Raw genomic sequence first — 26,394 nt, 5'->3', positions numbered from 1 at the left:
GCCCAGAACGAGGCTGACGCATGCGCATCTTTACTCTAAAGACGTAACATGCCCCACCCTCCATTTCGAAGGAAAAATAAAGAATGTATCATTTCAGAAGGGACATATTCACATAGTTTACTGAGGTTCATCTCAGTAAAAAGAAAGGCATAAGCCGCCCTAGTAGTTTTTGAGCAAACATCACTTTACATGTTGGTCGTTGGCTAAGACTTGCAGCATTCTGAAATTGCTATCGGTGAAAAGGTTACGCGCTCGATACATAAAAATATTTTTCTCTGGAACAATATTTGCTCCACTACAGTGGAAGGATTTGGGAATGTGCGCTGTATAGCACAGTTATGTTCGACTGTTCTTGCTGGGATCAGGCTTATGTTTTGTTCCAGAATCTTCACAATTCAGCGATTTTGCACTGCCATAAAGCGCTGATGTAATCCTGACCAGGACTGGCTGAAGCTGTCACCCAGGACATGGGGACTTTTGACAGCTGTCCTAGCTGGTATCCAACCTGTATACTGACTGAAGGTGTCACCCAGGTCATGGAGACAATTGGCAGCTGTCCTAGCTAGTATCCAGCCTGTATAATGGCCAAAGTTGTCACTCAGGGCATGGAGACACTCGGCAGCTGTCCTAGCTAGTATGCAGCCTGTATAATGGCTAAAGGTGTCACCCAGGGCATAGGGACGTTTGACAGCTGTCCTAGCTAGTATCCAGCCTGTATAATGGCCAAAGGTGTCACCCAGGAGATGGAGACACCAGCTGTACTACCGGGTATCCAGCCTGTATACTGACTGAAGGTGCCACCAAGGATATGGGAGCACTTGACAACTGTACTACCTGGTATCCAGCTTGTATACTGGCTGCAGGTGTCACCAAGGGCATGTAGACACTTGACAGCTGTCCTAGCTAGTATTCAGCCTGTATAATGGCCAAAGGTGTCATCCAGGACATGGAGACACTTGGCAGCTGTACTACCTGGTATCCAGCCTGTATAATGGCCAAAGGTGTCACCCAGGACATGGCGACACTTGGCAGTTGTCCTAGCTGGTGGCAAGCCTGTATACTGGCTGAAAGCGTCCCTCATGACATGGGGACACTTGGCAGCTGCCCTAGATGGTAACCAGCCTGTATACTGGCTGCAGGTGTCATCCAGGACATGGCGACACTTGGCAGTTGTCTTAGCTGGTATCCAGCCTGTATACTGACTGCAGGTGTGACCCAGTACATGGGGACACTTGGCAGTTGTCCTAGCTGGTGTCAAGCCTGTATACTGCCTGAAGGTGTCCCTCATGACATGGTGGGGCCTCTTGGCAGACATCTTAGCTGGGATCAAGCCCCTAGACTGCTAGAAGTTGTTCCCCATTATATGGGGACACTTGGCTGCTGCTCGGCTGGGCTCAAGTCCCAGGACCAACTGAAGGTGTCCAGTGTGCCCATGATATGTGGCCACTTGGCAGATGTCCTAGTTGGTATCCATCCTGTATACTGACCAAAGGTGTCACCCAGGACATGGGAACACTTGGCAGCTCTCCTAGCTGCTATACAGCCTGTATACTAGCTACAGGTCACCCAGGACATGGGAACACTTGGCAGCTCTCCTAGCTGGTATACAGCCTGTATACTGGCAGAAAGTGTCACCCAGGACATGGGAACACTTGGCAGCTCTCCTAGCTGGTATATAGCCTGTATACTGGCAGAAGGTGTCACCCAGGACATGGGGACACTTGGCATGACATGGGGACACTTAGCAGTTGTCCCAACTGTTATCCAGCCTGTATACTGGCTGCAGGTCACCCAGGACATGGGGACGCCTGGCAGTTGTCGTAGCTGGTGACCAGCCCGTATACTGATTGAAGGTGTCCCTCGTGACATGGGGCCACTTGGCAGATGCCTTAGCTGGGATCAAGCCCCTACAATGGTAGAAGTTGTTTGCCATTATATGGGGACACTTGGCGGCTGCTCTAGCTGGGTTCAAGTCCCAGGACCAGCGGAAGGTTTCCAGTTTGCCACATGACATGGGGTCACGCGGCAGCTAGCTGGTATCCAGCCTGTATACTGGCTGAAGGTGTCCCTCATGACATGGGGCCACTTCACAGCTGTCCTAGCTGGTATCCAGCCTGTATATTAATTGATGGTGTCACCCAGGACATGGGGACACCTGGCAGTTGTCGCAGCTGGTGACCAGCCTGTATACTGGCTGAAGGTGTCCCTCATGACATGGGTTCACTTGGCAGATGCCTTAGCTGGTATCAAGACCCTAGACTGGTAGAAGGTGTTTTACATTATATGGGGCCACTTGGCAGCTGTTCCAGCTGGGTTCAAGTCACAGGACCAACTGAAGGCGTCCAGTGTGCCACATGACATGGGGCCACTTGGCAGCTGTCCTAGCTGAGATCCAGCTCCCCTACACCCCCCACTCCCCCATCACAATTACCTAAATATGTATGCATGTGAATGCAGGTGCTAACAATGAAATGTTTTATGTTAGTAATTGCAGGGCATTTCTTAACTGCGAAACCCAGGCACTGTTTAACGTGTTGTCCTGTTGCGTCTGGCCACGGCTCCGTTGGTCAGCCCGGCAGGGGATGGATCACAGTTTTGAGTGGGACTAATGCGGGGCCAATAAACCCATTGCACTGGTGGTCTCCCCACTGAGGGAAAAAGAAATGGGCCCCCACCAGCCCTGACACATCTTCAGCCAGCCCTGCTCCCACTTCCCTCCATATTTCCTGAGCCCAGCTAGGAAGCTGAAAAGCTATTTCACCTTCTCTTTGGACCGGTTGCTCTCCTCTTATTCCCTTTCAGTCACCTGTTCCCGCAACAATTTTTATTTTATTACTGCCTGTTGCGACTTTCTGTGGCAATCCTGTGGTAATCGCTTGCAACAGGCAAAAAATAAGGAATGGCGGCTTTTCATTTGTGAAAAGACTCCGTGCTGCAACACACCACGGGAGAAATATAAAGGTTTTTGGGTCCAGGGCACCACTTTCTCCATCACATTTTTAAAAAACTACTGGATGGATTTGCACCAAACCAAAAAAGAAATATCTCCAATGTGTTCTGATTTGGTGCAAATCCATCTAGCGGTTTTCACGTTACAGCTGTTCAATGCATGCACCTTTTTTCTCAATGAGAAAATGAATCGAGGTATGCCGAAAAAACACTTTTTTTGGTTTTCTTAGCAGGTTTTGAACCATTTGATCAGTTTTCCCCAAACCTTTCATTTTGGGGGGATCTGTGCCAGACAAATCTTCTGGAAAGTTTCATCAAAACCCGTCCAGCAAGTCAAAGGTTAGCAATAGACATTTGGGGAAACTCAATAGACATAGGTTTTTATGTTAATTATAAACGCAAACATATAAGATGCAGGACCACCGTGTAGTTAAATGATGTCCACATCGATATCCCTGGACAGGACCGCTGCTCCTGGACTTCTGTTGGTTAACATCTTGGGCCTGGCACATGGAGGACACTAGGTACCTCATGGGCTGGTGGGAAACTGGTTATAGCCACAGGCCATGGTCAGTGGACTCTATGGGTCACTTGAGCAAGTCCTGGGACAGCTCACTTTGGACTGGAGAGCGATCACAGGCCATGGCTGCAGGCCGTATCCAGATGGCAATTTGGATCGCTTAGGTCGGCCTGGCATGAGTGAAGGCCATAACCCATCCAAAGTGACAGCCGTACATGGCTAGTGCACACTACAGGTGACGGAGGCGTGCTTATATCATTGACGAAAGCACTGCCCCAGACAAACTGTCCACTGTGGCCATGCCCATTGCCCCCACCCCCCCAGATTCTTCAGGTTTCCCCCGGTGGGGCTGAAGACCTTGTGTTGATCAAAGCAGCCATTGGGCATGATGGCTCCGCTGTGTCTGGAACATGTCAAAGCAGCCACTGGGTATGGTTTCTGGCCATATGCCCAGTAGGCCCTGTGGGTGGCACGTGCAGCCATCTTTGCAATAAAGTGATCAAGTGATCACGGTTGGGTTTGAGAATTCTAATCTATCTTTGGAATTCTTTTTTTTCTTGAGCATTTCATTCAGAAAAGCTTCTTGGTCAGAATGCATGGAGACGGTAAATAAGCACCTGATCGGATGCCAGCGGCACACACCATGATTGTAGAGGAAGCAGCTGGAGAAACAGGGAGAGGCAATGGGGACGATACAGCTCAACAATGTCAATAGATATTTAGCACATTCATATCAGTGAGACACACTGTTTTAGGTGCCCGTCTACCAAGAAAAGGCCTGGGGTATGCCAAGCCAACAGTCCACATGATCTGGTACCAGGTGGGGAGTGGAGTATGTGTAGGGTGCCCCATGCTATATAAAACAGAGGTGACTGGGATTGTGGTGAATACATGTGCAATGCTATACCCTTTGGCTGACATGCTTATGTGTTTTTTTTCTCAGTTTATCAAGTACCCTCACGAAAGAATTCTTAACCAGGATTATCGTAAAACACCCAAGAAGCCTTCCTCCTTTGATTGGCGAGCGGCTGGCAAGGGCACCATTTTGGGTCATACAGACAAGGTAATTTCTATCCATATCTTGTTGCTTACAGCCCACGTAAACTAGTTTGCACTCTGTGTAATAATTTACCCAATCAGGCAATATACCCTTTGTATTTGTATTTGTTTATTATTTGATAATGCGCACAAAGACCCAGGGGTAGCCGGGCGCAGCAGGTACAAGGTTACTTAAGCTTAGGTTGCATACAGGGAATAAAAGTAAAAGAGCATAACAATACAGTACGTACATGTCAATGCAGTTGGAGATGAAGAAGCTAGCATATTACAGTGTAAGAGGAGTATACAAAAAGGTAAGAGGGTAAGCGCAGAAAAAGTCATGGGCAAGGATTCAGGAGTATCATGGCCGTGTTAGTTGTCGTTGGACCAGAGCCAGTTTTTTACCTTACATTGGAAGTTGGTATAGGGTAGTATATCCCATAACGCAGTAGGCAATGCGTTCCATGCCTGGGCAGCTCTGACCGGGAAGCTAACTCTGCCCGCTTTGGATCGTCTAAATCTAGGGGTTTCTAGCAGGAGGTGGTTAGTAGCCCTAGTGTGGTGTCTGGACGATTTTCTGGTCAGTTTGGCCGAAATGTAGGGGGGTGCTGAGTTGTTGAGCCCTTTGTGGGTGAGTGACAGTGTCTTGAGGAGGATTCTGTCGCTGATTTTGAGCCAGTGGTGGTCTTTCCTGATGTTGGATATATGTTCTCTGCGGGGTATGTCAAGGGCTGCCCTAAGAGGATTTGTATTTTATTTATTATAGTTTTATTGGCTCCTACATAGAGGACATTGCAATAGTCCAGCTTGGACATTACTAATGTGTTAGCTAGTGTGATGCGGTTAGTTTTGGAAAGGTACGGTCTGTAGGTCCTGATTAATTTACAGGTGTACGCTGTAGACGATGCCAAGGAATTAACTTGTTTTTTGAGGGATAGAGTGGAATCAAGGTAAAAGCCTAGAGTTTTTACCTCAGATGCCACCTTGATTATGTTGCCATCTATGTTGAAGTTGCTGTAATTGGGACTCAGTTTTTTTAGGTTGGAGTCGGAGCCCAAGATCAGTATCTCTGTTTTGTCGTCATTTAGACAGAGGTCGTGGGAGGCCATCCATACCTGAATGAGGAGGTAAATTTTGTTTACTAGAGCTGTGTCTTCGACAAAGTTGCCAGATAGTGGTATGAGAATCTGTGTATCGTCCGCATAATTAGTGTAGGTTACCCCTAATCTGTCGTGTTTGTCGAAGAGTGGCTTAGTAAATATATTATACAATGTCGGGGAGACACATGAGGCTTGTGGGACGCCACAAGTGATATGGATTGGGTCTGCTGCCGCTACGGGGGAGAACACTCTCACCGTACGGTTAGCTAGGAAGGACTGTACCCATGCTATAGCTTCACTTGAGAAGTGGGCGGCAGACACTAAGTGGTTGCATAATACTGCATGATCCACCAGGTCAAAGGCCGCTGATAGGTCAAGGAGGAGGAGCATAGCTGTAGTACCTTTGTCCTTCAACTCGTCGATTTGTGTCTTGAGGTCGATAAGGGCCGTTTCAGTACCGTGAAGTGGTCTGAAGCCAGATTGCCGTGATCCTAATAGTTGGTGTGTCTCCAAGTAATTTTGGATTTGGAGGTAGGCTACTCTATCGATGATTTTAAGGAGAAATGGGACCGTAGTAATGGGCCTATAATTAGTGGGGATAGCTGGGTCAAGTGTCTGTTTTTTGAGTAGGGGCAGTACCCACGATTCTTTAAGGTTGGTGGGTACCGTGCTCGTATTGAAGGAGGCGTTGATAAGTTTCGAGATGAAGGGTGCTAAATCTCTGGCAGCGTCCTTGATGATTTGCGCAGGACAGATGTCGCCTTGGCAGTTTGATGGTTTAAGGGATAGAATGACCTTTTCAGTTTCCAATATGGAGATATTAGTAAATCTGAAGGGTTCACAGTTGGTTTGGGTGGATGCGCCCGGTATTTCTTTCCGTTGGGTGGTATGATTTTCGCTATGGCTCAGGGAGGCTTTTTTCTTAGCGATTTTGGATTGAAGGGTTGTAATTTTATTTGCCTGGGCATTTTGGATGCTCGTGCACCAGGATTTGTCCTTGGGGACATTATCTATAGGGGCAATTGGATTTTCCAATTCTCGGAGAATAGTGAAGAGCTCTTTGGTATTCGAGTTGGCTTTACGGATTCTCTCATTGAATGAATCTTTTTTCGTTTGAATTATTTCCTTCTTGTAACTTTTGGCAAAGTTGGCAAGTGTAGTTTTGTTGTCGACAGAGGGGGTATGCCTCCAGATAGCTTGGAGTTTGCGTTTTTGGATGCGCATTTTTTTGAGTTGGGGAGTGAACCAGGAGTTGAGGTGAGCTTCGCGTTTACTTTTATGAAGTTTGATAGAGGCAATCAAGTCTAGCGCTTTGGTCATAGAATTGTTAAATGACTCAACTAACTCGCTAGGGTTGGATTGAATGGAGCTGGTGGTGAGAGCTGGTAGGAGTAATGGGAGTAATTTTTCAGCCGTGATTTCTTTTTTGCTTCTCGTTGGAATGGGAGGTGCTATTTTATTCCTATTAAGTTTGGGCGGCTCGATGCTGGCTGTAAAGCATATGAGATGGTGGTCCGTCCATATTTGCGGTAGAATACTAGAGATGGTGATGTCTCTATATGTGTGTTAGTTTTTGTGTTTGGGTGTGATGTCACGAGTTTGTGATGAGGACCGTGATGTCACATACTTATAGTGTGCTCTTCTCTACATCTGTGTGCATGTACAACATATGCCTGATTAAACTTCAATCGGCACAAAATGCAAACAAAATGGCGGTCGTCTCCAAAACCAAGCTGCTATGCCAGGACTCTCAAAGCCAGATTTTGCTCTATAAAAAGAACTATGATTAAAAATCTACTGAGTTTTATTTTCAATTACTATGGAGATCAAGCTAATGACTTGCATGCCGTTTTGTGGCACAAGCATTTTACCTCTTGCTTTTTGTATTGGATATATTAATTTCTGGCAGTTAAGGTGTGGTATCGTTTTCTTCATTGGTGCCCCCTTGGGCCAAAAGCATGATGGGGATTATATAGCCCGCAGGCTAGAAGAACTTGCATAGCTCGCAGTTTAGCCAAGCGTCCCTGCGACTGCAAAGGGAGGCTCGGGCAGAGCTCTCGGCGCGGTGTCCCTCTCATCACGGGAGCGCCGCTCATGAAGCTGCAGGCTCCCTTTCTGCACGGAAGTGACGCACTGAGAGCCGCCCTATGGCCACTACCACTCTCCTCCTGACACCATTCCTGCGGCCCGGGCAATTGTAAACCCCACCTCCAACCCTCAAACCCTCACTCTCCTCCTTACCTTGGAGGATATTGGGCCTGCCCTCCATTCGCCGGGGTATTGGCCCTGCCCTCCAGTCGCCGAAATCTTTGCTAAACTACACTTACAAGATGTGGCCTGTTCTCTTCCCCGTCACTGCCCAAGGACTGTCGCTCCATTACTTTGCCAGGCCACACCCGACAAGCACGACCCGGCTGTGAAGGAAGCCCTACCCACTCCTCCCATAGCACATACATGCTCATTAGCATGTGCTGCTGAACGTATTCTGGTTCCTTAGCATCAGGTGCTTTAAAAAATCTAACGTCTCCACCTACTGGTCAAAAGCCAAAAACAGTTCAATTAGATCTTCAGTCATTTTTTTAAAGATCTAACTGAACATTTTCAGGCTTTTGATCAAAAGGTGAAGGTCATATTTTTTTTTCTTTGTTAATTTAAACAATGATGGGTGCACTAATAGCCTAAAAAATTGCGCCACCCTGGTAAGGGCCTCGGCTGGCTGGCACAGCGGGCGCAGAATGTATATTCTCACCCACTGTTCCAACCACCTGTTTGGCTAATGGCCTTTCCCGGGTGCAAATTAAGCCTTATAGACTTAGCCTGATGGCCGTACCAGGCTTTTGTGGGCTGAGAAAAATGAGTTAAAGGCCCGAGCGCAGCAAGGCTTACTTTGCTCCCAACACTAGGTTTATCCTAAACGCTATCCTACACCAACATCACCAGTCCTCCCTCAACTCCTCTAGCCCTTTCTTTAAAACGTACCAAAACCATTACTCAATTAGCCGTAGCCTTACTATAACTCCTGCCATAACACTTACCCAGACGCGACTAACCAGACCCCAACATCACTATCCATGCAGCAACGACCCTGACCCTAAACCCTACTCTAATTCTAACGAAAATCTTTACTCTAACCCTAACCTTACCCTAATCCCCATCCTAACCCTAAATTGTGCCTTCACAAGACCACAAAACCGTAACCCTAAAAATTACCCTAGCAGCATTACATTTTTGGCTACTTTTCAGCTGCATTTTTGGACTACTTTTTGCTTGGCAACTTTTTCACTGCAGAGATATTTTCGCCCCAACCTTTTCAATGACTTTATTTTTGCTAGCAACATTTTCACTGGATACCAGTGAACCGGCAGCCAATTCTCTGTGACACGGAGGTGGGTTTCTGTACCGCTTATGTTCCTAGAGCCACTTCCTCACAACTGCTCAGGCAGATTTAAAATGTAACAATAGGCCCTCCCCTGCCCATGTTAATGTTGATACCAAAAGTGGGGTGGGCATTACCCTGAAGAAGTATAGAACACTACTCTGCCTGTTAGATAGACATATGAAGGCAATATTTGCATCCACCATTTTCCTTTTGATTTGACTCTTTTTATCACTTGAACGAGCAACATGGGTTATAACAGCTTTATAGATCCTACCTCGGACCTTGCTGGATGTAATGGCACCATAAACCTTGTTACATGTCCTTCCTGTGCTCAGCCTTGACTCACTCTCAGGGTCCCTAACACTTTCAGGCAAGGTCTATGAAGCTTTATGAGTCATACAATGGAGTCCCCTGCAACCATTGAGTCTAAAGTCGCATTAAACTCTCGCATCATATTACAGGACTGTTTTATGCCCCCTACAAAAACCTTAAGAACATTTTTTTCACCCTTAATCTAGAAATTTGGGGGTGTGGCAAAGAGGCCTGAGGGCCGGTCCAACCCATCTACAAGTCTCAGTCTCGTTCTTGCTTTTTTGGAAATATACAAACGTGTGGGAGCCCCTCTACTGAGAATGAACGTGGTTCAAATAACCTGCTCCTTGGAATTTATCCCACTCGGGAGGGTCTGCAACCAAAGTTCCTCTCATTGCACCTTTCACAGAGCAGACATTTGAATTTGCTTATCAGACTGGTCCCATCCACAAGGGCAGTTGAGCACTGAAATGCCAGGCAATTCACCTCTGAACAAGAGTTGCAGCAGCAACCCCAGGCACGTGTTTCGGCCTAGTCGGGCCTCATCAAGTGAGGTGAAGCTGTGGCTTTCTAAGCAAAGTGAGCAAGGGGTCCACATCTGGACTACCCTTAGTGACTTAGGGTGAAATCCCAAATTTTAAAAGACAAAACCTACAGATTGATATTCGTTTTCGGCAGAGGGGCTTCCCCACTTGTGTGTTATTTGATGCAAGTGCCAGATGCCTGTTTCTTAATGTATCACTAGAGCAGTGGTCTTCAAACATTTTTGGCCAGGGCTCCCCTGAGCAAGATTTGGGCAGGTCGGGACCCCCCAGAAATGCCAAATGGACAGTATATATTGCGCATCGTCACCTGCTCCCATCACAGTCGCTGGGCTCCCTCATCCCACTCCTACCCAGTACCCCATCTCAGACCCTGGGCTCTCCCCACTCTGCTCCCACCACTATCCCATGGTTCCCGCCCATTGTGCTCCCACCATAGTCCCTGGGTTCCCCCATCCCGTTCCCAACACAGTCTGAGGGCCAGTGGCAGCTGGTGATTTTTTTAAGTGGAGGGGCATAACTATTCCCCCCAAAAATACCATAGCGACCGAGCATAGTGAGGGAGCCCGAACCAATAAAGAGAGGTTCGGGGGGGGATTCCCCCTGTGAATTTTTTTTAAATAATGGTAGAGCATACTTTTAACAAAAAAATGGGGAAATAGCCAAACAGTTTGCAATTGGTGCTGGGGGGCCCAGGGGGTAAGCATGACATTTTTTACTGGACATCTATGATAGATGTCCAGTAGAAAGATACCATGACTGTCCCCGGGGCCCCACTGGGCCTAACACAATCAACATGATTATGTGTGTATGCAAGGCGCTGCACATTCATACGGCAATCACTCTATCATTCACACGAGCATCCATCCCCATACACTCACTCATAACATAAGCATACACGCATCCATACACATGTTTAAATAAAAACAATTAGCATAAACGTACCATCTGCATTGGCCTGCGTGTGGGTGCTGAAACGCCCTACTCCAGGCTGCTCTGTCCGTATGTGCGAGGAGGTGCAGGAGCTCCCCCTCGGACATACAGACATGCAGTGCCCCAGCCAGCATTTCCAATGAGCTATGCAATGCTGGTGAAGCAAAACACCCCAGCACTTGCATGGCTCAATGAGCATGTGCAGCTGGGGAACTAAACTGAACTGTCAAAGGGAAACATTGTTTCCCCTTGACAGTTCAGCCAGCCCAGGAACACTCCCTCATCTGGAAAAAGCAGCTGAGGGAGTGCTCACTGTTTCACTGGGCTGGCTCTTTAGCCCCTCCATAATGGGTGAGGGGCCACTGGGTGGGCGCCCCTCCTCGCCATTACGGATGAGGCGCCAGGCTCTGACTGGCCTATAGGGCAGTGCCTGTATCAAAAATGTAAAATGCTAGTGTGGGCCAGTCAAAATGGGCCACCATTTTGGCCAATGTGGACCAGTTTGATGAGTTACTTAACCATGCAGTTAGTAATTTTGATCATTGTTGCTGAATATATCACAATTTACTTACATTTTAACACAAAGCACGCCCTTGGGTACTATTGAAACAGTGGGCCTCATTACAACCGTGGAGGTAGCTGTGCCGGTAAAACCGGCACAGCTGCCGCCGGAGTTACATCCGGGTCTGGCACCCGCGAATGGGAAATTACCGGGTCATGCCGAGTTAGGCGGACCTGATAATTGCCCTTTCGCGGGTGCCGGTACCGGTAGGGCTCAAATGGGAATGGGGAGCTCGGGTGCACCGGGACCTTTACTAACGGTGCCGGCACATCCGACGAGCTGTGCTCGCGGGTGCCGCACGGCCTGCCAGGTCAGACCTGGCACGCTGTCAGGCACCCGCGAGCACAACTCTTACTATGGCGGTATGGTAGCAACAATGCCGGTAGCTTACCGGCACCGTTATTACCGTACCGCCATAGTTGTAATGAGGCCCAGTCTGTGACTAAAGGAATGGCGATCTATTTACAGCTGCGGGTCACTTTTTTATTGTTGCCTGAGACAGTTTCATGCTTCAGCCCGACCATGTGAGCCCGGCCCATTTCTTCCAATCTAAATAAATAAATAAATACATATTCTTTTTTCATATATTTCATGCTGAGCTCTCAGGGCCCCCCAGGGATGCACCCGCAGACCCCTGGGGGGTGGCGCCCCACAGTTTGAATACCGCTGCACTAGAGGCTTCTGGGAGAAGAGGGCAAACACGGGCAAGAGGAACAGCATCGTGGAGATCAGTATTTTAAGAGGGATAATGGTCCTATCTGCCCTTGCCCACCAATGCCAAGGTGTCAATTTTTCATCTCCTCCTCTTTAGAAGATGAGGAATATACAGCCATGTGACGTCACTAGATACATCCAATGAGGCCTAGAAGCCTCTGGGGAGAGCAGCAGAGCAAGAGCAAAGTAGCGCAAGACGATACAGAGAGTGATTGGCCTCAATGGCTTTGAGAATAATAATCTCATCCTTTTTTCATCAGATCAAGGCGTCACAGCCAATATGCAAACTCATTGGTGCTTCTTTTCTTTGAGGGTAATGACTGCACATTAATTTTAAAAAGAAGTGAAGTGAAGGCGAGGGCTGCAAATTACATGAGGATATTTCTGACATTTTGTCAGTGTCCCTAGTACTGTAATGTTTTGTGCACACTGGCTCATGGAATGTGTCATGTCTTACAAGACAACTGCAAATGTTGTACTTGTAACATACTTTCAATGTCATGTTCTTCTATGCGCTTGTAAACTATCTTGTATCTGTACTGTATGTCTAAGCAATGCGCCCAGATACTTCCGGGTTAGGTGCGCTATATAAATAAACAAATAAATAAATAAGAGTTGTTATTCTTGGGGACATTGAAGTGCAGTAGCCATTCTTGTGCTTTTCATGCCAAGGAATGCAGCACATTCCCAGCAACATCATGTGAAATGTCCAGGGCGAAGCCACCCGAGTAACACTACATGCAAAGAGGGGGGTTTGCACCCACATATTCAGAAACTGCATTGCCTCTCTGCACCTGGCTAGGGGGGCTCCCATGTCTGCTTGCATGCATTGCAGAAGCATGCACAAAGGCAATCAAGCAGTGGAATGTTCGTCGAACAAGGGGTAGCAAATATAGAACACCCCCGCGCCCCTACCGGACTTTGGAAACAGGCATTGAACGGTACACATGCTCGTTGAGGATCCTCATGCCGCCATAAGGAGTGTGTGGGCATACCTGCTGCACTTCTGAAGTACGTCGACACTGGCCAACCCTGCTTTGCTTATGGTGTTTCCCTTTCTGTAGTGGCGCGACACAATACAAAACAATGGTCTGGAGGTTGCCCAGAGTAATGAGAGTGGTTATGATTAATTCAAAATCTTCCAGCTATTGCTCTTCAGTTTTGCTAAGGTTTTGCCGAGTGGGACGCAGTGGTCGAAGTGAACGGGAACGGTCAGGAGTGGTGTTCCACTACTTTTATTTTTTACTATTAACAGCTCCACTGCTTTTTGCAACCATTTTCACCATTCTGGAACTGCTCCTTGTGAAGTTAAAGCACAGTTCCACACTATACCACCGGATATCAGTTACAGCTTAACTGATATCTATTTCAACTCAATTGGCTGTCAACCAGCATGGCTGCAACTCTTGACAAATGTGTTGCACGTTGCTCCTTCCTACTCTGTCCCCCGCCGGAGCCACAGTTCCACTACTTTTTTGGTACACTTCTATCGCTTGTGGGGCGGGTATACTCAGATGTACCTCCCAAGCTGAGAATCTCACAATCTCTAGTGAGCCATACAACAACAGATGCCGATTCCTTATGAGACCATGACAGCAGGTTTGCAAACAGGAAGCACCCCAGAGCCTCATTTTGCAGGGTTCACATAATGCAATGAATGCAGAAAAACACATGAAGATTAAAGGATAGTTCCGGGACTTTTTTTTTATTGTTCCTATGGTTCGGCCATGTGTTTTTAAGCATAAATCGGTAGATCGTAGAAAACTTTCCTATGGACCTTACCCGACTTTTCGTCCATTAACGCACTCGAAAACATCCGCCATTTTATGATAATCCTCTCACTTGCCGCATCGCCCTGGCTCACCTGCTTTTGCGGCACTAAATCAAATCCCCTGCCCCTGAAACAGACTTGATCAAAACATTCATATTCCCCGCCTCTATCCGTGACGTGACTGAGCTGCGTAGGCAAACGCGCCCAGGCGTCTTCTACGCGACTCCACACAGAACCAGGAAATCAACACAGATGAGCTCAAACAACACAGCGCGCCACAATTGGGAATATGAAACTGTACTTTTAAATTAAACCGCAAGATTGTAAATTTGGTAAAGTACATTTATTTGACATCAAATGTTTTGAGAATATTCAGCGATTAGCATTTTTATTTGCTCACGTTCCAAAAAGTTCGTTTCGAGGCACACGATGTTCCTTTGCTGTACACAGGGTCTTAGATCATCTCACAATACAGCGCCACAATTCGGAATATGAAACAGTGGTTTAAAAGCAAACGGCAAGATTGTACATTTGGCAAAGTACATTTATTTGACATCAAATGTTTTGAGATTATTCAGCGATTTGCATTTTTATTTGTTCACGTTCCGAAAAGTTCGTTTCGAGGCACACGATGTTCCTTTGCTGTACACAAGGTCTTAGATAAATTAATTTTTATTTGCTCTCGATCCAAAATATTTCGTCTTGAGGGAAGCGATGTTCGTGTGCAGTAGACAGGGTGTTGGTTTACGATAAAATAAGCTCTTCGGTCGCACTGATAATCGCATGGCTATTCCAACAACGAGGCACTAGGGCACCACAACGGTCTGTATGTTGCATCTAGCCGTTAGTACCGCGTAAGGGCATACTTGTACTTGGCGATCGTCCCACAAAATGGTCAGGGTGCTAACGCTGTTCACGCGGAGAAGCAACTGGCGAATATAGAAGCCATCCGCCGGTGTCTGGTACTCGTGACACAGACAATAATGGACGATGTATCTATTTGAAAAACATAAAAAAAGGAAATTAGTCTCACCATCAGATCTTTATTAAAATTATTCATTTTATATATTAGGTCTGGAAATTATTTCATAGCTAGGACAGTGCAACTGGGTTTTATACGTCAAGGGGGGCTGTAGGATACTGAGACAGTCCCCCAGTGCAGGGGTTGACAGGGAGTGCAGGTGGAGAGTGGAAGGGCCCAGGACCGAGGTTGCAGACAGTGGACAAGTTGTAGCAGGGGAGAGGGAGAGAGAAAGCAGAAGCAAAGAGGAAGGTTTGGAGGTGCTTCCGTAAAAGGAGACGGTTCTCCCCAAGATAGTGCGCGGTACAAAACAATATGCCACATAGAATGAACAAGTACAACTTAACCCGTCTTTAAAGCTACTGTATAGTAATTAAATTGCGGTATAAACTCATCTAAAGAGTTACTTACATTATATTTGCATTTTCCATTGTGTCTGTGCGTAGGGCAGCCCCGAAATACCACTCCTTCTATGCCGACGTTTTATTTCTTCTAATGAACGAACATGAAATGGCTTTCGTTTCTGAAATTATATTCATTATCGTTTCTTACGTGGTCCCGGCCTGTCAAGGTCAAATAACAATAGAACCTTATACTGAGTCGTGGGCCATTCTGGCACCCGAGAAAAAATCAAAGCAGCTGACCTTCACTTTGAACGACCACACATTCCTAGTTAGCTACATTCAGTGTAAGGCCGTCTTACAGGACTTGAAATTTACACTCCATCTTTGCATTTTGTCTGCGTGCTTTGCTGCCCCACAGAACCATAAATACGGAGACATTCTATATTTTTGGAAAAATCATTTATATTACTGTTTGGTTTAATTTAATGCGCAAATGAACAAGGTTGGATATATAAACATATTCAATGGGCCTGCGACATGAGGAGACTCGAGAGAACAGACAATCAAATTACAATCATTTAAACCGTGATGTGTATTTCTCAATGAGCTCTTCTTTAGGTGGACATGGAACAGAGGCAATGTTGGGTGGCAATGCAGTTGTCACCTGCACAGGTTCGTTCACAACTCCATTTATGTGCCTATCTAGGACGTCAACAATAAGTCTCTCAATAAACTCATATTGCATATCCTCAAACACTGGTTTGATCACTCATTGTTTACTTCTTTTAGTGAAGGCCTTATTGTAGCGAAGCGTCCCTAAAGTTCCGGTCGTCCTACTTTGTTGACGGCCGACATTATGGTTATGTGCCAAGACCGCTAAAAGAGTCCGATTTATCATGCCCTCCATGCCAAAATGCAATCGTTTTGGCCTGTACTTTAGGCACATATTGTGGAACACCTCCAAATCTCCTGTGTGGCAGAATTCCGTGAGTCCCCTCAAAGCTTTTGTTATAGTTTTATCAAATACAATCTTTTCAATGGCTTTGTGAGTGGGTGATGAAGGAATCAACCACTTCTTCTTCCGTGCCTCCTCTGTGGACAAATGGCCATGTTCACAATTGTGGAAATGTTGGTTCGTGTTCCAGCTGTGCACGTTTGTACAGTGTAGCATTACTGACCGCCATTTTTCCAGTAGAATTTCCAACGACCTTCCACATGTTTTTGAGCTCCACCAAAGATGGTTGCTGATTGACTTGGACCACTGTGAAATACCTTGCATATCTTTTTTTTACCTGCAGCCGACAATTTTTTATTGATTGTTTTTGCAAGATGCCAAACGTCAAATTGGTGATTTATATTTTTGTACTCTTCTCTCATTGTCTTGGCAATTGAAACGTGTCTGTCCGTGGCTATCAGGTCGATCACCATTCCTCGCGATTGTAGTTCTTGCAATGATGCTACAAAGCCAACTTTCTCCATGGCCACTGAGGATGTACTTTGTGACACCTGCACAACCACCGAACTCGCAATTTTCTTACTTTCCATGTCCTGAAAGTGGTAGGTGCAGTACTTGGCTGAAAATCCTGGGCTGTCGCACTGTCCATCACCGGCTAGCCTGAACCGTTTGCCCGCGAATGTACTATCAATAGACATTTTTTCCATTCTCCAAGCTTAGCTAATGGCTGGAAATAGATAATCGGTTTGGTATTTGTAGAACTGAGTTTTCGCAATGAAACGGATTCCCACAAACTGAAAGAAAGACTCTAATTTTTTAAAACTTGAACCACTAAAAAGTGCAGCCGCTGCACAAAGTAGATTGCCTGCTGGCAGTTGTCCCAGCGTGGGTTGTGCAGACCATGAGAAAGGATGATATTTTGTACAGGTGGCATGTATTTTAAGGTTAGTGCCTCGAATTGCACGAGTCACATTAATCAATGGCTCCCCACATACTTCCCCACCTACCGAATGCCCACATTTCAACCGAATAATAATATCAATCAAACAACTATCAAATACAATGAATTTGGCCTCTTTCCTTATACTGTCACTCTGCATCCCAGCTGGTTCGGCCTGTAACGTTGAGGACATGTCACTCACATGAAAGGTAGAATCTCTGATATCGTCTTCCGCTATGTTCAGTGATATTGAAGGTGTTTCATTGTAGTCCACTTCATTCTCTTCCATTGCAACATCTGTTCCTTCTCCGGCAATGGGTGAATAGGACAATTTCTTCAACTTTCTCGCGGTCTTAGTTTTTGCGGGTGTGGATTCTGTGAATTTATCTCCAACTGCATCCGAACTACCAGGAGGACATTCACTATCAATGGCTGGTGGTGGTATAGCTCCGTTGTCAATCACTTCATATTCTTCCCATTGGCACGATGCATCTCCAGTCTCAAGTCCCTGCCAAAAGGTTTGACAAGCAACATCTCTCGTTCGCTTCACTGTCTGTGTAGATCTAGTTCGTACACCCACTCGCAACTAGAGGACAGATTGGAAAAGGGATGTTCAGTTTAAACACAACTTACAGTATTGAACTATTAACAGTGAAAAACAACATAATATAGTGACCAGGACACTAACCTTCTTTTGCTTTCTTTTCTTTGAAACTTTCTTGCCTCGAACTTCAACATCAGGACGCTGTTTCTCAGACTCGTGTGTGCATGTCTCTACTTCCTCTTGCGCTGCAACGACTACATTTTCATGATAAGCACATCCATCACGCACTAACGCTCCATCGACTCCCTGAAACATAGAACTTTCATTAGTATGTATAATAATATCGAAAACACAAAATGTACTTGGGGACCAATACCCACGTACATCTCAATAGCAAAACACGAATGAACGCTTTGTGTAGAACATTCAAACGACAATTATTCACGCATTGTTGATCTAGTTAGATGGAACTGTCAAGATCCATACCTCGGGCTCCTCATAGACTTCCATTGATGATATTATTGAAGATGATGCTTCAGTGACTCCCTGAAACACAGTAATTGCATTAGTATGGTTTTCTATTTTGATAAAAAGAACAGAAACTTTGTGCAGGCGTGAACGGCTCATCTAAATAGACCTGCACAAATGATCAGTTGTCTAAAATAAATAATGGATATGTAAATATGATTCGATTTGCTTGATCGTTGGAAGTGTCACCACCCAGAGATCTGCATCAACTACTAGGGGTGATGTTCTTGTAGAAGAAGCTCCGTCATCTCCCTGAAACATAGTACTTGCGTTAATAAAGAAGGAAGTATAGCGGATGTAATCACGTCATATGATTTCGCTTGATCGAACTGTCAGTATCCATACCTCGAAATGCATAAGAACATCAAGGGACGATGTAACTGCGGTGCACACTTCTGCAAGCTGTTGCGCCGACCCGTAACTGCATGCTCCCCCTTCTTCTTGGACTAATGCTCCATCGACTCCCTGAAACATAGGACTTTCATTAGTAATGAACACAAAATTGAAAAAAGAAGACACATAGGAGGGCGACGGAACTGTCCTGAAACGTACCTCGAGCATCTGAGTGACATCAACGGTAGTCGTCAATACGTTGGACTCCTCAGCATCTCCCTGAAAGACAGTACTTGCATTATTTTGGATAACAATAATTATAACTGAAAACAAAGACTAGAGGACGAGTACAAGGGTGTACCATTAGGTAACATAATTACACGATAAATTAAAACTATTGATTTACATGCCTAAAACAAGTCAGTGGCAGAATAGCCAAGTAAGATTACTCGATAGGCGCTTGAAGTGGCTGATGACTGCAATAACGACACGGATGGAGAATCTTCCGCCTTCATATTGAGTGGATACATAAATGGGAAATTATTGTTAGCTAATGCTACACACTACCGCAAGGCCAAGAGATAAATACGTAAACTTGACTCACCAGTGTAGGGATGTGGACGAATAGAGTGGGAATAGCGGTTGAGAGCAATTTTCGCCTCGCTCGCGGTGTGTTCTTCTTTATTAGCAATGATGTGGAGTACATGTCAGAGGTAAAGTGCCTGCTGCAGATGCGGTATCGATCACCCCTCTTGTCCGCAAAGACCTCTAGGACTCTACTTTCAAGCTCAGACGGTGGATATCCGCAATATCGGACCCATTCTCTTATCTGATCTATTGTCTTAGGGAAAACATGCATTATAGTACCTTCAGATTTATTATGGGTCTTCGAAGGGCAACCGCCAATGGAACAGGCAGGCATTGTGGAAAGTTCTGAAAAGTAAAGATCAACAATTCTCTATGAATACCAATGTAAACTCAGAACATGTGACTAGTTCCTTGCAGGTTCTGTCTTGAACGAAAAGAAATTGGACGCAAAATGATTATGGTACATGGCCTTACCTTGACGAACAAACAGTTAGATGCAGGGATCAGAGTAGTTTCTTGTCGTAGAACAGGGAGCAGTTCACAGGTTGCAAACTGACGAGTTTCCTCGAAGTGGTCACGGAAGTTCACAGAGACGAAGAGCAGATAACCAGCACCTTCACGGGTTGACTAGCAAAGCGCAAAGAAGTGCTCATTAGAAATATGAAGTGGGTTATAAAGAATTCGAAACAGGGGTGTGTTTGTGAATGAATGACGTGTATATGTCGTGGCATTATGTGGATTGCAGGGGGCCGTCCAGCGTGAGGGGGGATGCTTGGCAGGAGACACGGGGTCTGGAGGTAGACATGGGAACAACAACCCATGCTCTATAGACCACTTTGAAGTGTACATGGTCTTTGGCAACTCTTGGCCTTTATCGCTCCCTGACTGCTCCAGTTGCCAGCACAAGTACCCCGGTGCGAACTGCCTTTGATAGGGCGGGGGGTGGATTGGGGCGGTGGTCGTGCAGACAAGACACAGGAAGACTCGTGAATGGAGACACACTTATGTGGATTGCAGGGGGCCGTCCAGCGTGAGGGGGGATGCTTGGCAGGAGACACGGGGTCTGGAGGTAGACATGGGAACAACAACCCATGCTCTATAGACCACTTTGAAGTGTACATGGTCTTTGGCACCTCTTGGCCTTTATCGCTCCATGACTGCTCCAGTTGCCAGCACAAGTACCCCGGTGCGAACTGCCTTTGATAGGGCGGGGGGTGGATTGGGGCGGTGGTCGTGCAGACAAGACACAGGAAGACTCGTGAATGGAGACACACTTATGCGGATTGCAGGGGGCCGTCCAGCGTGAGGGGGGATGCTTGGCAGGAGACACGGGGTCTGGAGGTAGACATGGGAACAACAACCCATGCTCTATAGACCACTTTGAAGTGTACATGGTCTTTGGCACCTCTTGGCCTTTATCGCTCCCTGACTGCTCCAGTTGCCAGCACAAGTACCCCGGTGCGAACTGCCTTTGATTGGGCGGGGGGTGGATTGGGGCAGTGGTCGTGCAGACAAGACACAGGAAGACTCGTGAATGGAGACACACTTATTTGGATTGCAGGGGGCCGTCCAGCGTGAGGGGGTATGCTTGGCAGGAGACACAGGGTCTGGAGGTAGACATGGGAACAACAACCCATGCTCTATAGACCACTTTGAAGTGTACATGGTCTTTGGCACCTCTTGGCCTTTATCGCTCCCTGACTGCTCCAGTTGCCAGCACAAGTACCCCGGTGCGAACTGCCTTTGATAGGGCGGGGGGTGGATTGGGGCGGTGGTGGTGCAGACAAGACTTGTTTGCCGCAGGGCCTCACCAAGGAGAGGCCATCTAACTGCATGTAAGAGGCTGGCTGCAGGATCTAGTACATGGAAGGCAGGGGGGTGAGTTTATAAATACCTCACCCTCCCAGGAGAATATATGGGTGCAGTTCACCCTGGAGACCCTGGATGCCTAGGCAGTTAGTCAGCAGCAGGCTGGCCTGTGGTGGCAAGGCGGCACGGGCCAGAGGTGGTCATCTCTGTACCCGGTGCCCAAAAGGATGATTTATTATGATCAACCATATTTACCTATAACCATGTTTTGTATCAATAAAATACAACGGCCTTCCTTTTATTGCCAACGCTTGAACAAATCAAAACAACCATTGTTAAAATATATATTGGGTTTTATTTTGGATCTTAATTTCAATTGAACATAAATAATAAACATTACACATTGTAAATTTGCGGTTGCAGCACATCCAGGGAAAATCCGCGGTATTGTCCACTGTCGCTGGGGAAATGTTGTCTAATGGCAAGTACCGCACAGGCAGGTATTACTCTCCGAACGCGGTGTCCGAGCCTCCCGTGAAGCCACCAAGTGAAGCAACGATAGGCCACCAGCCTGTACCACCTGTGAAAATGAAAGATGCAAACTGTATTAAAATGACAAAACTTTCTTATCACTGTCGATTCAGGTAAAAAATGTCATTCTGCTTTGAAAAAAATTCTATCTAGAAAATGCACAATATGGAACCAATTTACATGCATTCGAATGATATGTAGATGTAATTTTATATGTGGGAGACGACCATGACATAGTAGTGGCATCACTGACATCACAACCAGAGTATACTTACTCGTTACTCGGATTACGCGGACGAACAGTGCCGCGAAGTTCGTGCATAAGCACCATCATCATCCTCAACACGGTCCGTGAGAGGCAGGCTTCCCTGAACTCTGGCAGCTCAGTGATGCATTGCGGACTTGGCTCGCCTTCCGAAATGTAGGCCAGGCATCCCGAGTTTTCTCGGCAGCAGCAGTTCTCCTCCTCAGTTGGCATTAGCTCGCACCCATTGCACGTGCACCAGGTGGAGACGCCGTCCATGCGACATGGTCCAGGCTCTTCATCCGTTGACTGGTCCTCCCAACTGCCGTCCGAATCCCCATCGTTTTCGCGTGCTTGCCTTTCCATTATGTGGTAAAGAAAGTAAAATAATTTATAGCGGTGGTACTGGTATCTGTTCACACGGGCTACAATCAACGAAGGTAGCTGACCAGAGCACAGAAACGAGTCACAGAATACTCAAAGTAACACAGAGAGAGGAATGGATTCGAAAATCTGCTGCTGTGTGTTGTGAAACGGTCTGTTTATACTTATTGAGGAAAGAGGCGTCCTGCCATTTCCATGGCGACACTTCATTAGCTGAGGCGCAGCGATTGTTGACACGAAACGGGAAATGGGCGGTACGCGTCTGCTGATGTCAGGCTCAGGGGCGGGGGATTTGATTTAGTGCCGCAAAAGCAGGTGAGCCAGGGCGATGGGGAGAAATGATAGGATTATCATAAAATGGCGGATGTTTTCGAGTGCGTTAATGGACGAAAAGTCGGGTAAGGTCCATAGGAAAGTTTTCTACGATCTACCGATTTATGCTTAAAAACACATGGCCGAACCATAGGAACAATAAAAAAAAAGTCCCGGAACTATCCTTTAATGTTGACTTTGCCCCAGGATAATACCCCCGCAGTCCAAACAATATCAGATCTGCCGCCATGTTTTTCCAAATTGGCAAGGAGCTGAAGAACCATCTGTTTAAGGAAAGCTGGCACCAGAGGTCCTCACTTGGGTACATGTCATGTTCTTATTGTCCCCCCACCTCTGAAGCTCAGCCCTCGCTCATCCCTAAATGCCATCTCGTCTATTTTATAATGGTATGTGGCCCATCAACAGCCTTCCTGTTGTTCACTGGTGTATCATGAACTCCATTCGCCTTATGTACCGCGCTCCCCTGCTTTTCAGATCTAGTGTAGGCGGGTGTTCTACTAACCTACATAAAGGATTCAGGGTATAGAAAAAGTAGAGTACAGAAAAGAGTGACAATACTACACAAGCTACATGGGTTGTTTCCCTTCCTCCTGCCACTGTGCCAGCTTCAAGGCAGCCTCATGGCTTTTGGCTTTGGGGGTTGTCCCTAAGAAGTCGGAGAACAATTAGCAAATCTCCCAGTTGATGGGGGTTTTTTCACTCCCATTTGATGGCTGCCCTTTCTTTCATGGCCCCAGTGCTACAAGGCCTAATGGAATTGACAACCCACAGAGTAGGCACAATGCTCTGAAAAGCAAAGTTCCTATGGCATGGCCAGATGCAATGCAACCTTCGCATTGCCCCTTTATTCGCATCTATAGTTGGGTCCACCTGAACCATTAACAGGCAATTCTGCACATAACTGTGCACTAAAGCAAGTCGTACACAGAAGCAGACCATCACCTTCACCGCGATCAATGCTTCAGTAAATTTAATGGCAATTAAATAGTAATCTTCCCTACACTATGCTCATTATTTATTTATTTTAAACATTGGGCCCTTTGACTCTTTTTTCATCACCCACATTTAGTGGCCTTCTCATCTGAGCTCAGTCTGCAGCTGTCTGCAATGGGCTTGTACTTTGGGGTGTTCCGACTGATAGATAAGGCAAGTAGCCCAAATGAAAAGTGAGAGGCTGTACATTTAACATACATTTTTACAACTATAAATGCTTCATTTGACCTCTGATGGGCATCAAAATGTCTAAAAGCAGACCCCCAAGACAGTGATTTTAAGCTTTCCACAATTAGTTATTCTTTAACAAAGGATTTTGGTGGACCTAATGATTTAAAACTATTATACTTATCATAGGATGCTATTTTGATTGCTATAAATGTAATCATGGACTTATTTACAAACAATTGTATAGATCAAGTGGATTGACACGGGCAGTATATCTCAGTGGAAACGTGCTAAGACGATGCAGAGCAACACAGGTTCGAATCCCGGGTCTGCTCTTAGAAACCTCTTCGGTATTAAGTGCGTTATAAATAACCAAATGTAATTATAATAATCAGGAGAAGAAATGATTTTTGAAAACTGCACAGCAGAATGTGGACAGCATAGTTGTCAATCTACCATAACGCTCTGCATTTTGCTCTTTTTTCTAGATTGCACCATGAGTTTCGGCCTATCATATGAGGCAGACCTCTGGGCCGAGGAAGACTTCCTCTACTTTGGTGATGTCTCGCTGCAGAACTACGATGAGCCTATTGAGGGGAAACTCTACGTGATGTACCACGGGACCACGGTCCAGGGCGCAGAAGAAATCATCAGAAATGGATTCAGCCGCTCTTCTGATGGAATGCTGGGACCCGGGGTCTATGTCAGCCGGTCCATCGAGAAAGCGAGAAGATATCCCATTGGCATGGAGGGTCGAAATGTGGTCCTGAAGCTCCGAGTCAATGTCGGCAGAGTCAAGAAGATAGACAGGCAGGGGCACCCACTTCAGAAATCTTGGCACAGCAAATACGACACTGCGTGGGTGCCCCCTGGATGTGGGATGGTAAAGAGCGGCTTAGAGGAAGACTGCGTTTCAAATCCCACGAGAATCAAAGTGATTGACGTGGCTTTGGCACCGGGCCAGGATCTGGAGAGACTGAAGCAATTGGCAAAAAGTAAACTACAAAAGAAGGCTAAATAGTGGAGGTTGCCTTCTACGTTGCAGATAACTGGTTCTAGGTCTGCTTATAATTAGAAATATGCTTTGCCGAATTACACAATATGAAAATGCTAAAATGATATTTTCCTGCCTTTTGTCCACGCTTTATGACCTTCAAAGTGTTTTGCTTACAACACTTTTAAATTTTGTTTATTTTTTTCCCCTTCAATTTTTTTTACTATTATTTCTGAATATACTTTTTTCAGTTCCACCATATACCATAAACTGCAGTTTGCCATTTTTTTTGTCTGTGTCTTAAGTCCTGAAATGTCCATTTGGTTTTGGACCTTAAAGATATTATTCTGGTCTGCACAAAACATAGTAGTATAAAATATACACAAAATCACAATGCTGCTCAAAATCTATCTCAAACTAATGCATATATTCTTTTTAACAGAATTAGCAGGCAGAAGTGAAAAAAAGAGATAAGTTTTCCAAAATGCTGGACTGGTTTCTGACTATCTACTGTCTACCTCACTTCCTCAGGGCACATCCATCATTGTGCTGCCGGCACTGCCATTGTATGTATTTAGGGATTAATAAAGTTTGAACTTAGCTGGGAAGCAACATAGTGCTGTACAAAGGGGGCGGACCAAAGGGTTTGCAAGTAGGGCACAGGGTAACAGAGGGGTAGGGGCGCAGTGGCGGGGCACGCTGCAGCGTGGGTGAAATCTCTGACACTGCTTAGGCGTCCTATTTGATGACTATGTGTGCACACTGCCATATTCAACAACATGTGCATACAGATCGTTTTCATATAAAATATGTAGTCCTGGCACATGAAGTCAGGGCGGCCAGTGCTACAACGGTAGACAGGGGAGCCCATTTTAGCGCGCCTGCCACTTGTATCAGGACACTGCCTGGGTACCCTCTATGCTTGGGATTGTTCAGGGTAGGTTTCAGAGAGAGGGAAGTAAGAAATACAAATTTGTCAAAAAGGATAATACACCAAAAAAGTTACAAAGACATCTATTAGGAGAGGAAACAACACAGAAATGATTCAAATCGAAATCAAAAATGCAAAGTGCAGTAATGCAATATCCACGGATACTTTGAAAATGGTTTCTGAAATGGTTGATTGGTCCACGCCTCCCTCTCAGGGAATATAGATAATTGATTTTCTCTATGCACTGCCATGCTGGAAGCTTTGACACTGCGTATCCTTGCTTAATTATGTGCTCATACATTTACGCTGCACTGTCTTATGGCCAACATAATGTATATCCAGTTACATCATCCTACAAGTCATATCAACAATAAACAAGTGTTGTGTATGAAGATCCGGTCTCATTTCTTGTCCTGTTTCTGCAACTCATTAACTCGCACCAGCGTCGCCCTACAGCTTGCACTTTAAATGAGCTGCAAAGCAAAGCTGGGGGGGGGGGGGGGGCATGGATTGTCCTCAATCTGAGACGTGCCTTAACGAAGACTCTGAGGACCCGGAAGGAAGGCGTACCTAAAGAAATCACATTGGAATAAGTGGACCCATATCTGCTGGCATTCACTGCGTGGGGGGCGAGATTTTGCCACTCCACCCTCAGAGAGTGGGGTAACCGGGCCCTCTCCAGCAATGGCAACCTCAGAGCCATTGCATGACATAGGGCCTCATTAAACGGTAGGGGGTAGCCATGGCGCTATTAGCCCATGGCTACCCCCTTACCGCATTCCGGGTCCGTGTTCACGGAATAAGGATTTACCGGGTCATTCCGACCTTGGAGGACCCGGTAAGTCCCATTCTGGGAACCATTCCCCATTCCCATTTGAGCCCCCATAGGGGGGCCGTTATTAGCTCTGAAGTCCCTTAACGGGTCCCTTCCATA

The 26,394-nt window shown here is 46.2% G+C and overlaps 1 long non-coding RNA gene across 1 annotated transcript in view; it reads left to right on the top strand.

Annotated features, from left to right (window-relative positions):
* The window catches only part of LOC138487737 (uncharacterized), a 31,729-nt gene extending 5,877 nt beyond the window's left edge, over positions 1-25,852 (top strand). Inside the window, exons 2-3 of the long non-coding RNA XR_011274534.1 lie at positions 4,413-4,532; positions 24,024-25,852. This is a non-coding gene — a long non-coding RNA (uncharacterized lncRNA). The remainder of the gene's footprint in view (positions 1-4,412; positions 4,533-24,023) is intronic.
* Positions 25,853-26,394: the final 542 nt, after the last annotated feature.

The sequence above is a fragment of the Ambystoma mexicanum genome, chromosome 9 (genome assembly GCF_040938575.1).
Source record: "Ambystoma mexicanum isolate Mex_15411 chromosome 9, UKY_AmexF1_1, whole genome shotgun sequence".
Classification (NCBI taxonomy): Eukaryota; Metazoa; Chordata; class Amphibia; order Caudata; family Ambystomatidae; genus Ambystoma; species Ambystoma mexicanum.
The sequence above is the reverse complement of the archived record's forward strand: the minus strand, read 5'-3'. Positions and strand labels throughout refer to the sequence as shown.